The sequence below is a fragment of the Xiphophorus couchianus genome, chromosome 8 (assembly GCF_001444195.1).
Source record: "Xiphophorus couchianus chromosome 8, X_couchianus-1.0, whole genome shotgun sequence".
Lineage (NCBI taxonomy): Eukaryota > Metazoa > Chordata > Actinopteri > Cyprinodontiformes > Poeciliidae > Xiphophorus > Xiphophorus couchianus.
This window is the reverse complement of record NC_040235.1, coordinates 13398305-13416756: the sequence shown is the minus strand read 5'-3', so window position 1 is coordinate 13416756 and position 18452 is coordinate 13398305.

Below are 18452 nucleotides of genomic sequence, written 5' to 3'. Positions count from 1 at the left end.
AAAACTAGCTTTTCCCCTTAATGAAAGAGTTAAAAGGTTTGAATTTTGAAAATGTTTTTATTATGCTTGTACAAAGTATTTTTTCACATATCATTACCAGACATGCCAAAAATTGTAATATCTGATTGCAAATACAAATGTAGTTTTTCATAAAAATTCAGCAGGACATCTCTCTACCATCAAAGCTTCATGTAGCTTTGTAAAACTGAACGACCAAGCACACATGAAATGTCTGCTGCTTTGTTTGGGTAATATCTGTATCAGTACTTGCCAAAAGTTAATTGCAGGAATCTAGAGATTTCTCCTAACATTTGCATGGCCACTCAGAGCATATTAAAGTTATTAGAAATGATTACTTCCTATAGGTTACGAAGGGCAAACTGAAAACCTTAAGAAACAGACTGAAAATATAAGAAAACACCTCAGTTTCTGTTCAAGCAGGAAAACCACGTGAGGAAAATGAAATAAAGACAGCTGAGTAAAATCTCATTGTCATTTTTCAAACCTTTGTTGATAATAGTGCTGGACTTTTAATCTTTAACCTCTATTAAATGTGGAAAGTTAAATTCTGTTCTTAACCTATTAGCTTAAAGAATGCTGGAAGAATATATTTATCACCTTCTTTTAATCTAAAATAAAGATAATTTTAAAGTATCTCTACTTATCTCTACTTACTTCTTCAGACCTCACACACACAATAGTTCTTTATTAGTGTTTTCATTATCCTTCCAAAATCTTGCAAGGTACTTAGAAATGCATAAAATCTTGTGTGCAAGGTGCCATTAATAATATGTATTTGTATAGGATTAATTGCAAATAAAAGAAAACACTGAAAACAAAAGAAAGTTTTCCATGAGTGTGTTTTTATATGAAGCATTTGTGGGCTTTGCCTGAACGCACACTGGAACTTTCCAACCTTTCTTTTCCTTCTTATTTATTTTTTTGTCTCTGTTGTTTTCTCAGGATTGCAATGCATCACTTGACATTACCCAAGCAGGTTTGAGCAGCGGCGCATCAGCTGAAAGCAATTTTGTCCAGAGCGCAGCTGCCAGGCGGATAAGACTTTCCTTCTTTCGTTTACTTTGAAATGCTCCTTTTTTTCTTCAACATCCAAAATACACAAGGCAGCCAAATTGCTGACATGTGTGCGAGAGGGGCAGCGAGACTTCTGCATTCTTTCATGCCCCACTATGCAAAACTCCACATTGTTTATTTAAAGAACACTGAACACTTTAGCACTATTAAGAAACATGTCATATGGTAAACTAAAGGTTTCCTCTCAGGAAAAATCCCTGTCAGTTTATTTTTCTGTAGTATAAAGTTATTTTAGTTTTGACTCACAAACTGACTACATTCACAATTAAGAATCAGTGTAGTAACATGGTGTAGCGAAAGACGCCAACAGCCTAGGTAAACCTGAAAATGCTGTGTGTTTATTTTGGTGGTAAGAAAAAAAACTCCTGGGTGAAAAGAAAGGACTTTGATTCTTGGTACAAAAACTTTTAACACATATGATCATATTTACTTAAAGAACAAAAAATTAGCTACATAGCAATTTCAATCCAATGCTAGGAGAAAATATTTGCCTCCTTACAGATATCCCAACTTATGTTTTTTTGTTACAATTAAATATTTTGAATTCTCAAACAAGTTGTAATATCATGCTAAGACAGCAATAATTAATAAAAAATAACTATTTTAAGTAATACAATTATTTACCTAAAAATGGAATAGTCTTTCCAAACCAACCTGACTCTCTGCGAAAACAGAAATTGTCTCAAATTAGGAGCAAATTTCATGGTTCTGCCATTTACAGCAAGTCAAGCAGCAAAGAAGTCCCAGATCTTTACATTGTCACATTTGATGGCTGGTTTGATGTTCTTGTATTAAAATGGCTATGTAGTTTTATGCCAGACATCCCAACAAGGTCCACTTTTGTCTTATCAATCCACACAATATTTTTCCTGTTATCTTGGGGGTCATCAAGATCAGTTTAGGGGTAATGCTAGCTGGACATTTGCCTTTGTTTCGTCTGCAGCGTGTTTTGACTTAGAACTCTCAATTGTCTTAATATTGAATCATGAGCACTAATCTTAACACATGTAACAGAGGCCAGCAATTATTTAGATGTTGTGCTGGAGTTCTTCTTTGATCTCCTGGATCAGTCATCGATTAATATCAAATATTGGTTGGTTCACGGTTGTGGGTGTTGACTCTCACTGCAGTTTGCTGGAGCACAAATCCTTAAATATGTAACTCTTCCAAACCGATAGAGTTTCTATACATCAAGGCAAGATGTGTTGCTTTTGAGATGTTTTAGCCTACTTCATGTTGTCAGACAGGTTCCATTTACATAATGTCTTGGCTTTACAAGTCTGGCATTAACCAAACCTGGTTGATCCTTGTGAAGTTGCACCAACAACACATTGGTAATTACAATTGATTCATGATTTAATAAGCAGGAATCAGACACCTTCATACTGGGCTAGGGTGGGTGTGACAGCTTCATTTCTCCTTAACAAATGAAAAACAATTATTTGAAAACTGCTTTTTATATTTACTCAGCTTTCCTGTGTGTGGCAACCTGATAATGATCTTACAAAAAACAACAAAAGCAGAAATTTGTAAGCGGAATGGTCTTTTAATAAAACAATAGGAAATTGCAGAAAGTTAAGGATAAGTGATTTTAGCACAAAAATAACATTAGCAAGCAAGCATTAGCTAGGACACTATCTCAGGATGGATATAACATGGAGCTATATGACGACTTAAATTGAGTACAATGAAATTTGGCTTTCCATTTTCTATTTAAGAAACTGCAAACATTTAAGGTCTGGCAAAGTCATACTTTTAATTCATACAATTTTAAAGATGACAAGTGAATACTGGGCTTTGACACACTGTGACACAAGTGGAAAACGGAGCACAAGACAGCAGGATGTGAGGCCCGACAGAGTCTATAATAGGAAAAACCTGACATCTGAACTCGGGACGATTGTCAGAGGTTGTATTATGTGGCATTGCATACTAGGTGGTGTATGGGAGGCGGCCAGAGAGGGAGGAAAAGTATTGTGAGTAATAGCCCACCAGGGCATCAGAGCAGACTCGGCGCTGGAAGCAGTTAATTTACCTTGACATGCGTAGGAAACCCAAAACTTTCTGAGCTCCGTGTCACATAGGAACCACCCAGAGGAGACCTGCCACAGCCGTGCAGCCCCTGCCTCTGCGCGTCCTTTCTAACTAGCTCTGTTTAGATGAACACACAGTGGAAGAATGCTGCAGTATACCTAGCAGAAACCACAAGCACAACAGGATAAGGGGCAATGTGAACTTCCCAGGGGATTCCATGGGAATAAGACAGCCAGCAGGGTTATAAGTGCTGTACGTCAGCTGATGTGTATCTCTGTGTGTCTGAGTGCACACAACATTATCCCTGTCTCGTCACTTTGATGCTATGATACTGTCAGAAAGCAGTCAATAATAAGAGCTGACGAGGGGGAAGTTCCTCCGAAATGATTTTGACTTATGGGTGGGATTTTAAGTTTTACAGTGGTCATTGAAATCATTCATCTGTTTAAAAGGTATTAAACTGCATATGCATGAAAAAAAATCTGCGAATTAAATTCATCTGGAGATGCGGGTTATTGTCAAGGTTGGACTTCACAGGCAGTGGTTACAAGGAGCAAAAGACATGGTTTGTCCTCCTAAATAAAGCATGGACTTCACCAGGGATGAAACATTTTTATCTAGAAATTCCTGTTTTCCTCTAAGAACATAATTTACGTTATTACTTCAAGTGTAACTGGGTCTATATTGTTGTATATTTTCACAAAATGTTTTCTTTAATTTATTTGCCCTCTTATACTTGTCTGTCTTTGTGTTCCTCTGTGTCTGCTATGAGGGGTTTGGTCCTCCAGCTCCGCCCTACTTTCTTCTTCTTTTGTTCAGGGTCCTCCAGCACCATTATAAATGTTAAGTTGTTCATTTCCTCTTCCCTTTTGTTAATCGTTCCACTGGGAAGAGGCAAGTTTTATAATCTATTGTAATCCTTTCATTTATATTGTCCAAATGTTTATTTTTTTTCTTCTGTATTAATGTTAGGTTAATATTTTCATTCGAGTTGCTATTATGCATTTATAAGATTTGATGCATGCTAACATTATGATTTTGTATAGATCGGGTTGGAGAACTGGAGCACATGCTACGTGCTAATGCTAATATCTCCCGATTGACAGGTATGTTAGCGCGCCCTTTTGTTAATCGTTCCACTGGGAAGAGGCTGAATAAACGGAGTCCGCCTCCAAACCCAGACTCGGTGTTTTTATGGTTTGTCCTATAAACACACAACGCAGAAGTCCACCGGTCACACTTGGTGCCGTTCGACCCGAGACATCTCTGATCGAGTCCGCAGTCAGCGAACCCCAGTCCAGCGGAGCTGTGACAATCTCTGGCTGTCTCGTGATCCCGAGCTGCGCCACTAGAGCCGCTTTGCCCTGAGTGCGGTCTTTCAGGTTTCATATTACTATATATATATATATATATATATATATATATATATATATATATATTTTTTTTTTTTTGCGCTAGACGCTCAACACCGACAACAACAAAATAAGTTTCCCATTAAAAGCTGTGTTTTTTTTGTTTTTTTTTCTGTATTTGCTCTGGGTGTGTGATTATTTTTTTTCTATATATATATTTTTAAGTCATTTTTCTTTTAATTGTTTGCTTTGTTGCAATTCACAGACATGTCTCATGCAAATCTGCCGGACCTTGAATATGTAGGCAGTGGTGTCAGTTTTGGTTCAGCAAACAATCCACATAATGCTTCACCGTGTTTTGGGAGGGGTAGGCCTGTGGTGCCTGGTCACAATGAATGCACAGTTGACCAGTCTGTGATAAATCCACAGTTTGTGCCTGTTGCAAACTCCACGCCAGTTCCTTTTGTTAATTCACAGCCTACACATGTTTCACATGAGGCACTCAGTGGTTTAATATCTGACCTGGCAAAACAAATTGGAGATAATATTACAGCTAAAATGTGCACCGTGCAACAGGCCAGTCACTCCCAGGAGTACCCTGCTAATAATGCATCTCCTACTCTACCGGAGTCTCCCCATGTGAAGGTTGTGGTGCAGTCTGAAGCCAAAGCCCCTCCATTCTTCAGGGGTGACAATAGTGACACATTTTCCATCCAAGAATGGGAAGATCTGATGAGGTGTTACCTGTCTCGGGCTAACTGTGGGACGCCTGAAGAACAATATGGGCTGCTAATGTCAAGGTTAACAGGCAAAGCCCGTGATGTGGTGAAGGTCTCTCTACGGTGCCGTCCTGAACTGTGTGGTGCTGGGTTAATTAATGCTGTTTTTAATGTATTAAAGCACCATTTCAGTGAACTTACATGTTCCAACCTGCCAATGAGAGACTTTTATGGTACTGTTCCCAGGACTGGGGAGGATGCTATGGACTATTGGATCCGTCTTAATAAGACCATTGATGCTGTGGATGAGTGTCTCCACAGGCGTGGTAAATGTGTGGAGGACCCTCATGCAGAGGTTGTGATGATGTTTATCAGTCACTGCCCTGACCCCACCCTTTCCTTGTCATTTCAAATGAAGCCAGCAGAACAGTGGACAGTAGCTGAGGTCCAGCAACGCCTGGATGGTCGTGTGAGAACAGTCAAGAGCATAGTGGCAAATACACAGGCTGTTGACGGTGCCGATACGTTGCATGACCCTGTGGCAAGCCCGCAACCCACTGGGGCGTGCAGTGTTGCCACTATTGAACCTGTTTCTCAACAGATGGTGACCATGTTTGACAGGGTCCTCTCTCTGTGTAATGCGTCTCTGGCTACTGGTCACCAGAGAGCGGGCCGATCTCAGGTTCCCCGGCGAACACAGCCCCTAGCCTGTCGAGTTTGTGGGTCCAGTGAACACTCCACACATTCACACTGCAGACTATACAGGTTATGTCTTAACTGTTTTGAGCCAGGACATGTGAAACGTGACTGCAGGCAGGAAGTGGGACAGAGATCCTCAAATGCTGCTTCGCATGTTGATTTAAACTGACTGGCCTGTGTGATGAGAGGGGCAACATGGGCATTGTACACAACACCCTCACTGATTCTGTTAATCCACACTCAGAGTATGTTGACTGCTGTGAAAGCTTCCCCAACGAGAAAACAATAATTTTGGTTGGGTCCCAAAGAGTTGAGGAAGCAAGTGAGTTGTTTTATGCCCCTGTGTCTATTGGTGGCCAGACGTCACTGAGAGGGATGCTGGACTCGGGCAGCATGTCATGTACACTTAGTGAAATGGGGGAGGCTAAGCTGAGAGCGGCAGGTGTTGTCCTGTCCCCGCAACCTGTCCCTGAAAGAGTTGTCCTTGTTGGTTGTGGTGGACTTATTACACGACCTAAATGCATTTATGAGCTGAGCATGAAGCTCTACGGTCTTAACTGTCTGGTGCCGATGTTCCTTGTTCCTGGACAGAGGGATGAGTTGATTATTGGCACAAATGTGCTTCGACCAGTGATCCAAAGAATGAAGTCTGATGGGAAATACTGGGGGATGGTGTCCTCTCATACGACTGACCCTGATTGTGAACAGTTCCTCCAGTTACTGAGTTGCACCTCCCGGTGGCAGAGCCCAGAGGTACCTGACAAGGTGGGTACTGTGAAATTGCAGCAGGCCGTTACACTGCTCCCCCGAAAGGAATACATTGTTTGGGGAAGGCTTCCTCCCTCTGCCCCTGTGTCTCCTGGGAGCACTGTCGTCGTGGAACCGACTTCAGCTCGCTCCACACCAAAAAACATCTTGGTTGGTCGGGTCATTACACCGATGTGGGGCGATCGTTGGATTCTTATGAAGGTTCTTAATCCCACTGATAAGCCTCTTATATTGCGCCGCAATAGTAAGTTAGCTGATGTGTTCCCTTGTGTGGCTGTTGAGGACTTCCCTGTCACTCCGGTCTCATGTATGGTGCAGTCTAGCCAGACTACTTCTTCATTCTCTCTGGGATGTGAATCATCAGATCCTGTGCAGATGCTAAAGGACTGTGGCCTTGGTGATGTGGACTTGGAGGGTTGTGAAGTGTCTGATGAGTGGAGGAGGAAGCTGGCTGATCTCTTGTTGAGCTTTCAGGATGTGTTCTCCAAGGACCATTTGGACTGTGGAGAAGCAAAAGGGTTTGTCCACCGGATCCATCTATCTGATGCTCGCCCCTTCAGGTTGCCTTTCCGCAGGGTGCCCCCAGCACATTATCAAGTGCTGAGAGAAGTGCTATCAGAGATGGAGATGAAAGGCATAATCAGTAAGTCAATGAGTGAATATGCTTCACCCTTGGTGTTGGTGTGGAAGAAGAATGGCGACTTGAGAATATGTACTGATTTTCGTTGGCTTAATGCTAGGACGGTTAAAGATGCCCATCCACTGCCCCACCAAACTGATTGTCTTGCCGCACTGGGAGGGAATGCCTTTTTCAGCACCATGGATCTGACCTCCGGGTTTTACAACGTGCCTCTGCATGAGTCCGACAGACGTTTGACGGCCTTCACTACACCACTTGGCCTATATGAGTATAATCGTCTCCCCCAAGGTCTCTGTAATAGTCCTGCATCGTTCATGCGCATGATGCTTAGTATCTTTGGTGACTTAAACTTCTCCAGTCTCCTCTGCTACTTGGATGACCTATTGGTGTTCGCGCCTTCTGAAGAGGAGTCGTTAAACCGTTTGAGCGTTGTATTCTCCCGGCTGCGGTCCAGCAACTTGAAACTCTCTCAGAAGAAGTGTCACTTCCTGAGACGGTCTGTAGCATTTCTTGGACATGTAGTGAGTGCATCTGGTGTTTCTGTTGATGAGGAGAAGGTGAGAGTAATATCTGGCTTCACAAAGGCTGATCTAATGGAGGCTGATGGTCACACCCCATCTCAACAGAAGGTTAGATCTTTCCTTGGAATGGTAATATTTTACCAACATTTCATCCCTGCATGTTCTCGTGTTGCCAAACCTCTTTTTGCCTTGACTGCGGGCCAGAAGAGAAGACACAAGGGCAGCAGTCGTTATGTGAGACCTGGGACGTTCAGGAAACTGACACCACTTGATTGGACCCCTGAGTGTGAGGAAGCCTTTGTGCAGTTGAAGAATTCACTCCTCAATTCTGTGGTTTTGGCACACCCGGATTTTGACAGGCCTTTCATCCTCTCCACAGATGCTTCCACTGATGGTCTGGGTGCTGTTCTTTCTCAGGTACCGGTGGGTGAGGAGAGGGCAAGACCAGTTGCTTTTGCTAGCAAGTCTCTCAGTCGTGGCCAAACCAAGTACCCTGCTCACAGACTTGAGTTTTTGGCTCTTAAATGGGCAGTGTGTGATAAATTCAGTCATTGGCTGAAGGGTCATAAATTCACTGTTTGGACCGATAATAACCCTCTCACGTATATTCTGACCAAGCCAAAGCTGGATGCTTGTGAGCAACGCTGGGTCTCCAAGCTTTCTCCATACACTTTTGACATCAAGTATGTCCCGGGCAGGTTGAATATTGTGGCAGATACTCTGAGCAGAAGGCCATTTGTCAGGTCGCTGGCTGAACGTGTGCTGGCGGAACCTTATGTTGACCTCTTGAAGCAGGCTTGTGATGTGACAGATGAGTCTGTGCAGGCGGCTTTCCATCTGACTTGCCACCCCCAGTCTTTGGTTGACTTACCGTTCTCAATGGCTGTCAACGTCTCCATGTCTGAAGATGATGTCTCTTCTGTGCTATCGTCCATCAGCAACTTTGAGGTGGCGTCCAGACACCGAGCTGCGTCCCTAGCTGACCACTTGCCGTCAGTTGTGGTTCCTGATGATGCTTCTTCTGTACTATCCAAGGCAGAGCTTCAGTCTCAACAGGAGCATGATGCCACGCTCTCCAGGGTTCTCCATTATGTGACCAGGAAGCGGAGGCCTTCTAGACGTGAACGCTACAATGAGTGTCAGCAGACCTTAAAACTTTTGAAGCAGTGGGATAGACTTGTGCTTTTGGATGGGATTCTTTACCGTGTCACCAAAGATCCCTTAACGAAGTGCAAGCGCTTCCAATTTGTTGTACCAGAGTCCCTGCGGTCAGTGGTACTTTCTGGCATACATGACAACGCCGGTCACCAAGGCCAGCCGCGCACTTTGTCGCTTGCTCGTCAACGTTTTTTTTGGTTTGATATGGACAAGGATGTGCGTAACTATGTAAGGCAGTGTTCAAGATGTGTTGCCAGTAAGACCCCTGAACCAGCTGCCAGGGCACCACTGGAGAGTATAAAGACCTATGCCCCACTTGAGTTAGTGTGCATTGATTTCTGGTCAGCTGAAGACAGAAACAACAAGTCTGTGGATGTACTTGTGATCACTGACCACTTTACTAAGTTGGCACATGCCTTCACCTGTCGTGACCAGTCAGCTAAGAGTGTGGCAAAGAAGCTGTGGGAGGGTTTCTTCTGCATATATGGTTTCCCTCAGCGCATACACTCTGACCAGGGCCCAAGCTTTGAGAGTGAGTTGGTGGCAGAGTTATTGGACATGGGGGGCATTATGAAATCACACACTACGCCCTACCACCCCATGGGCAATGGTGTTACGGAGAGGTTTAACCGAACTTTGGGGAGCATGCTGAGATCTCTGCCCCCTAGAGTGAAACAGAAGTGGCCACAAATGATTCAGTCAATGACGTTTGTGTACAACTGTACTGCACATGAAACGACTGGGTTTGCGCCATTTTACCTGATGTTTGGACGGGTTCCACGGTTACCGGTTGATCTCATTTTCAAGAGTGTTCTTCGTGATGACACAGTTTGTGATTACAATGCCTATGTCAAGTCACTCATGAATGATCTACATTCTGCTATGGTCCTGGCTCAAGAACACAGTGCTGCTGAGCAGAGACACCAATCAAGGCAGTACAACAAAAGGGTCAGGGGCTTACCTCTGTCGGTGGGGGACCGGGTGCTGTTGGCAAACAAGAGCGCGAGAGGGAAACGTAAACTGTCAGATAAATGGGAGTCTACAGTTTTTGAGGTAGTCGCTTCTAAACCCGGCCTTAACCTCTATAAGATCAGGGATTCCTCAGGACGTGAAAGGACAGTTCATCGCAACCTCCTACTCCAGGTCAACTTCTTGCCCTTGGACCCTTCATTGGATGAGCAGTGCTCTGTTAGTTCTGTTGCTGCCCCAGGGAAGCCCGATACCTCCTCCTCAGAGAGAGGAACTGACACCCTAGGGCCTCTTATCCCTCCTTGTGTCTGTGAGTCTAGTGAGGTCCGTACGGCATCCTGGGTTCAGGCACAGTCATCATGTGAGAGCGAAGACTTACCCTCTCCTGAGGGGATGTGTTCTGCCTCCCTTGGGTGGGCTGGTGCAGGTGCTCCTTCACTCCCTTCCATTGAGTCACATAGTCATCAAGGGGACTTACATGACCTTCAGGACAGGGGTTTAGGTCACAGAGTCACTACGCGTCTTGGCAGGATTATCAAGCCGGTGTGTAGATTGATTGAGTCTATGGCCCAGATTGAGTCTGTTTTTGGGAATCAAAAATCTCCTATCAGAACTGTGTAATTATTTTTTTGTTTGTTTGTTTTGTTTTTCCCCACACTTCATCCTTGGTCTCCTGATTGTTATGCTTCTAGGCAAGTACTTTGTTGAGTATATGGATGGCGTGTACAGGCTTTTATTTCTGAATATTGTAATTAGCCAAAACGGTGTGGTGTATAGGGCACCACATCCTGTCTGATAGGTTTCTGTAACCTCTTAATCTTTTAGTAGATGGCTCTTCCGCCGACTTTGCCCATTGGCTGTGGTAATTTTTGGCCTGTGATGTATGTTTTTTTGTGTGTATGTTTGTTTTCCTTATGGTTTTATAATTTTGTGTAAATCTAGGGGGGTGAATGTAACTGGGTCTATATTGTTGTATATTTTCACAAAATGTTTTCTTTAATTTATTTGCCCTCTTATACTTGTCTGTCTTTGTGTTCCTCTGTGTCTGCTATGAGGGGTTTGGTCCTCCAGCTCCGCCCTACTTTCTTCTTCTTTTGTTCAGGGTCCTCCAGCACCATTATAAATGTTAAGTTGTTCATTTCCTCTTCCCTTTTGTTAATCGTTCCACTGGGAAGAGGCAAGTTTTATAATCTATTGTAATCCTTTCATTTATATTGTCCAAATGTTTATTTTTTTTCTTCTGTATTAATGTTAGGTTAATATTTTCATTCGAGTTGCTATTATGCATTTATAAGATTTGATGCATGCTAACATTATGATTTTGTATAGATCGGGTTGGAGAACTGGAGCACATGCTACGTGCTAATGCTAATATCTCCCGATTGACAGGTATGTTAGCGCGCCCTTTTGTTAATCGTTCCACTGGGAAGAGGCTGAATAAACGGAGTCCGCCTCCAAACCCAGACTCGGTGTTTTTATGGTTTGTCCTATAAACACACAACGCAGAAGTCCACCGGTCACACAAGCACCTTATAAACTTGTCATCATGTCTTGCTATATTTGGGACATTTTTTTCTGTATTTTGGGTTTGCTAATATTTGCTTTGAAAACTGCGTTCATATGGCTTTTACCATAACGGTTCATGTCCTATTGTTGAGTGTCTTGTTTATGTTTCTCTTCTGTCATGGCAGCATACCACCATTACATTACTTATATGTTTATTTTTCTTTCAACAAAAAAAAATGTCTTATTGCTCTCTGTGTTCCCTGTGCTAATTAGTTAACATATTTGTAGATTTACAGCTCTCTGCACCCCCCCTGTTGTTGCCACCAGCCTGTGTTCCTTCCATGATTTATTGTTTTGGATTTCCCCCAGTCTATTTTTTTGTATGTTTTTTCCTCATTAAAAAAAAAAAAAAAGTTTATTTTTTACCTGCCTACAAAATTCTGGACTATGTAAATGGTAACCTTTCAGAACCTTTTGTTAATTTTTTACAGTTTTACAAATTAACACTGAACATCCCAGATGACTTGCGCTTCTAAAATAAATGTGAACTGAGGTCAGGACATTGTGGTAAGAGTTTACCAGGTGGGATAGCTGGGAATTTCTCAACGGTATTTTCCCTTTCCCTCAAGGCCGAGATGAACAACACTCAGACTGAACATTGACTGCCATAAAATGCCAAAAGAAACAATTATCTATTTAGTCGAGATCAAAATTTCTACATGTTGAATATTTCTCTCTTGCAACAATGCTTTTTGGCAATAAATTGTATTCTATTGGGAAAGCCTGTTTATTTTTTCTTTGTTTGGTACCACATTTGCATGGAAAAGGCATTTTGGGGTTGAGCAGCAAAGTTGAAAATGTGGGTTGCGGCCATGTAAAACTTGCAAAATCATCTTTGCCAATGCCAAACAACTTATTCTGCTACTGACTTCTGTTTGGTCTCGCCTGTTGATCAGAGGATTGATGTTTTAAGAAAAAGGATATATTGGCAATATACTACGCATAACAAGCCTGGAGCCTCCTCTTTTTGCAGGTCACCAGCAATAGTCACCCACCACTGTAGGACGGCATTTGTCACAAGTCAGCCAATTAGATTGTGTTGATCATTCTGACAAAAACAGAACCTAAAGTGATCCAACACATGTTCAGTAGGATTGAGGTCAGGAATGAAGGCAGACTATTGCATCCTCTCGACTCTATGAGTGAAAGCATCAATATTTCTTGAGGATGGAAACTCATCCCTAGGAATGGAGAGATGAGATTATAGAATCAGGGAGATTTTGCCCCACAGCATCATGCTACTTCCACCAAGCCTTTCATCAGCTAACTCTCAAACTAAACTCTGCTACACCACTCACACATTAATTTTCTTTACAAATATGGTACCATTTAAATGGAAATTAACTGGATTTCTATTGCATAAGATATACTGACAAAAATCCTTAATACAACAAAGAAATAATCGCAGTTATTTTCTTGTGATCGGTTTGATATGTTATGACGTAATTTCATCTGTGCTCATTCCTGTCCTCTAGTCTCTGCTCAATGAAAAAAAAAAGTAATTCTGCTTTAAATTATTAGAACAAAGAAGATTTGGTATTTAGCCATTGTGCTTCTAGATTGGTATTTTGTGTATTAACCAACAGATCTATGTATCCAATTCAGTCGTTGAAAGGCCTAGCCACATAAAAAACAGTGTGAGAAAATAAAAACTATAAAAAGTTAAGTCTTTACAACACATTTAAAATTATGAGCATGTGCCACACAGACTGTATTTAATCACTGTACATATTAAGCAACGTGGATACTGTTTGGTGGTGAAGTGGAAGAAAGTCCCTCATAGTGAAGTGAACATGTAAATAAATCAAGGTATTGCTTGCAAATAGGGTTTTTCTTTTCAAAGAAACTTGTTGCATTTGCTTCAAGTTGTTTTGTGTGTGTGTTCAAATATTATCTTAAAGATTTTTACCCCCAGCGTGTATCCCCTAAGACCTTACAATGACATATGACTCCTCTCTGGTGTTAACTCTGCTAACTCACAAGTTGTTCCTGTGCTTTCCAACAGTAGAATATCCATAAACAATCCTCTACATGTGCCACAGAGAAAACACACTTCAGATTGTTTTCCCTTTATTTTTGTTTGTGTGGTTCAGTAGAGGGAGGTTCCATCCCACTGCATGTCTACAGTATGGTTTATGAGTGAGATCTGCACAAATACAAAGAAATGCTGAGAGACAACATTGAGATTTTTAAAATACTTTCTTCAAATCTTATAGTTTACACAATTTTTCTTAATATTTGGCACAATTGCCTGTTAAACTGTAGGACTTGTGTAATTGAGTCAGGTTTGTATGCTGCTCCTTGCTCGTACTGTTTTAGCTCTGTCTAAAATGTTCTATGAGACTGATATCAATGAGTTGTGATGGTCTCTCTAAAACTGTTTCTTTTTTTTTTTTTTTTGCTGCTGCTTGTTTCTTATGGTCCTCAAGCCTTTTTGTGACTGATTTGGTAGTATTGTAGGTGCCAGTCTCTATTTTACCTATCTTTTTATGTAGTGTATACACATTTTCTTTCAACTACAAATTATGAAAAAAAAAAACATTTTGTTGAATGCACTGAATGCAATTCCCAACCAAAACTGTCACATCGGCTATGGGAAGCGTCTTGACTTTTTGTCTAATGCAAGTCAACAGAAAGTTTACTTTAGGAGTATTTTAGTCTCCACATGGAGAACAGGAAGGGACAATTAGCATATAAACAATCAATAATACAAAGGGAAAAATGAGTCAAGGATGGATATGGATATACACTTAGTCGGGATTTAATCTGTTTGGCTGAGAACAGGAAGAGCAAGAAAGGGGAGGGTTTTTTTGGAAAGAGAGAGGAGAGAGAGAAAAAAAGTATAGGATGTTGGCATGCGAGGAGAGGCAGTCTGCGGTAGACTTGTAAATAGCCAGAGGGACAGAGGGATGGAGGAATAGAGCTATCAGCGGAGAAGTGATGAAGGTCTGGGATCTGGCCAAGATAAACACACACCAGCCCAAAAGGAGCAGCAGCAACACACACTCACACACATTTCAGAACTTTCCTACACATAGAAATGCAACATATAAGGCTGCAAGCACTTTATATCCATCATACACCTACTTGTACTCAAGCACACATACACACCTGCAGAAAAATAAACAGTGTTCTATATGGATCACCAACCACAGCTTCTTGAGTGTTAAGCTGTGTGACAACAGGCTGGGCTGTCATTTTGACATCTCTTTTCATCACATGCTACATTAGTCCATTTGCTCAGATACCACAGAATAAACATGTAGAGAAAAGAAATGGTTGGAGTTTTATTTTTAAACACGTGAAATAAACAAAGTTCAGTCCTCTGAAAATCCCTCTTGGCAGGGTCATTTCAAAAGTTTCTAATTATCATTAAATTCTCTACTTGAAAAAGCGGTGTCCTGCAGATTTAATCGTGGATGCAAGAAAGATTCCTGCCACTGCTTTTAATGTGTATGCTGGTCTTTTTTTTCTTTTCCCCACTGCTTTTGTGCAACTCTGTATGACTGAGCAGGGATGTTACGGTGTGCGTGTGACCAAGCTTCATTGGTGAGCCATGAAGCGAAGGCTCTCCTGCACTGTCTTGCCTTCAGCTGACACACACCTCGACTGAGACCTTAGAAGTTGCTAAATGTTATCTTAAGAGTGGCATTCAGAGGCAAAACTGCAGCGTGAAAGAGCAGCTGTGAAGCGTGCCGAGCTGGAATGCAAAACACAAGCTATGGTCATCACTCTGTCACCATCCTGATTTGGAGGACCAGTGCGAATCAGCTCAGTTTCGGCTAAAACTGTGTGCATGTCATTGTCGTAAAGCAGATACCTGAAAAAAAGAAGCCAAGATTACCTAAAGCAACTGTGAGGACTACTTAAAAAGCAGTTCAAATTATTTTCATTGATGTGTCAAAGGCTGCTTCTTAAAACAACTCAGCTTAGGCTACATACAGGCTTTGTGGCTTTGATGACTTAGTATTTGAACTGCTCCTTGTCTGGACTAAAATAATTATGCAAGCGACTGCAATTAGATGCAAGAATTGGGCCTGCAAGTTTGAGTTTGAGAAGGATTTTCTCTAATCCACACAGGGTTATACATGTTTACACACACACTCAAATATATGCAGTCATATGGAACAATGTGGACACCTTACAACATCTTGTGTGTTTTCTGACGTACTTTACAGACATTAAATTTCAGTTTTAACAATAGGCCAAGCTGAAGATTAAATATACATCAATAAGCAATACAACTAAAGACCTTTATTTTTTTCTGTGAAATGTAACTAAAAAAAATGCATTTTTTTAGTAAGTAATGGATTAGGATATTTTGACATTTTTTTCAAGCTTAAAATGGTTAAAGTTAGACTTTGGTATAGTTGATTAGGTGGACATTAGAACATTGTTTCTCTGCATTTCTAAAAACTGTAGACTGTAGCATCACATGAGTCTGATGAGGAATTAAAGACATTTGAAGTCAATCACAATCACAGTTTGATTGTCCTCCAGGGGCAGGACGATCAAAACAACTGCACTCATGCCTAGTACAGTTGTTCATCCTGAAAGCAGACTGCAAGATGCTAAAAGAAGACTCAGCAGGTGCTTGCAGCTCTTGACATAAAGGTGGATTCCTGTACAATCAGAAAGAGACTGTTCAAGTGTAACGTTCATGAAAACATTTTCTGTGCAAGAAAATCATAAAGTCCAGACTGAATTTTGCTGGGGAAAAAAACATAAGACAAAGTCCAGGTTCTCTGGAATAATGTTCTTTGGACATTTGAGTCTAAAAGGAAAATAATTGGACACCAGAGGCAATTGCATGTTTGGTGTAAATAAAATACAGCATTCCAGGGGCAAAACCTCACACCAGCAGAGTTCAAATTTGCAGGGTTTTAAAATAAGCTTTAACCACAGCAGAACTGGTCTAACTAACCATTAACACGAGTTCCACCCTGAATCAGAGAGAAATGTGAAACCATTCGTGAAGAAATTAAAGCTGAACAGTAACTGGAGCCTGCTACATGATTAGGATCTATCAAAATATATCGGTGAATCCGCCAAGGATTCGCTTGGAATTAAAAAAAATGGAAAGTCACGGGTCAAGTTCAAGCCCGGATCTTCATCTCATTGATTTGTTGTGGAGTGATTTAAAATAGTCTGAACATGAAATAAACCCCTCAAACATCTCATGGTTACAAGAGGAGTAGGGAATGCTTTCCCTAGACCAATGTCATCTGGTAGATGGAGCTTTTCTGCACTCCTGTTTCCTGTAGAAGCTTAATCTTTTGAAGCTCTCAGATTAGTAATCCCCTTAAGTGCTGGTTGGGGATGCAGTGGTGGTACTTGTGACCTGGTGGGCATGTGCTTTATGCGCCAACCTGCATAGTAGTTCAAAGCCAACCTGTGCAACATGAGGAGGGGGGGGATAATGGGACACATGAAAGTAACACTCACCAGTGTGTAGTGTCTAAAGATCAGAGCCAGTAGGAAGGAGGGAGCGCCAACATAAACAAATCAAAAGCACCTACATTTCAGAGTTTGTCTAGTGAAATATGCCCACATATTGTTGGTTCTTAAAAGTCCTGATGCAACAGATGTGGACATTTCAAAGTAGTGTTTCAGACAAATAAGCAAGCTGAAAATGTCTGATGTGAAAGTGTTTTTTTTTAGAAATTTTCTGAACAAATGTACATTCTCAATATTATTGAAAAAAAATCTTCTCTGGGTTTCTGGTTAACAGATGAACATTTCAAACATTCATTCTGCAAGACAACAGAGATATTGACACATGAACAAGCCAGGCTGCTTCAGTGTTTTAACGCGTCAGTCTCTGAGGCGGGTTGTAGCTTTAAAAGAACTTTGTATTGTATTTCTTTCCTGTGCCAGAGCCCCCTTCCTGTGGCGGTCCTGTGTCAAACACTGATGACCTCCCGCTTCCTGCAAGTCGCATGGAGACAGGCCTGCCACGAGCCCCGGGCCTCACCGCTGGCCCCTGAACAACCTCTGAGCCCCTATTCTTTATCCATCATCAATCTGTTTTGAAATTGTTCCTGACTTTTACTCTCAGCTTTCTTTCAGTTTAGTAGTTTCATTATTTTCTATCATTCTTCACCTGTATATCCTCCTCTTTTTTGCTTTCCTCCCCTTTTTTTCTGTTTGCCACTTCTTGCCAGTAACACCCCCTTCTCCTTACCGCTTCCCTCTGTCCACACCTCTGTGCCCCTCTGCATCCCTTCTTTCTTTGTCTGTCTGTCCAGGTCAGAAGAGGGTCTGTCAGACATTTCCTGTGCAAGCTGCAGATCTAGACCACACCTTGCGAGGGGATTTCTGCAACTGCTGTCACCAACACCTCGTTTGTAAACTTGATGAAATACTACCTGCATTGAAAAAAAAAATAAAACAGTACACACTCACATAGGAGCCATTGGAAATTTATGTTGACTTTTCTCTGCTGAACATGGAATGTATTCATGATAAAGAATGTGATATAAACCTTCATGATATAAAAATGTGGTTATTTCACCTTACCTGTGGATCAATGCAGCTCCTCCATAGTTCTTATGGGTTACTGCTGAAAAACTGCATTTAAATTGATATTAAATTACACAAGCCTAGACTACTAAGTGAGTGATCTGAAGGCAGTAAGTTAAAATCGAAGGGAATCAAAGTAAAGACAAGTAGAGACAAATGACTCTCCATCCATTATGTGGTGCCTACCTCCATCAGTCATCAGACAAGAGGAGGGGTACACCTAGGAAAACCTGCACACCTTCCTTGGATGTTTTATTTTTAAATGCTTTTACAAATCAATTAAATATGTTTTGTCATTATTTTGTAAAACTGAGTTTTTATTTTGACATTAAAAGGGTTTTTCTGAAAATGTTTCTGTCAAAAAAGCCACATTTTGTTGATCTTAATTGCTTTGTTAAAGCAATAAAAG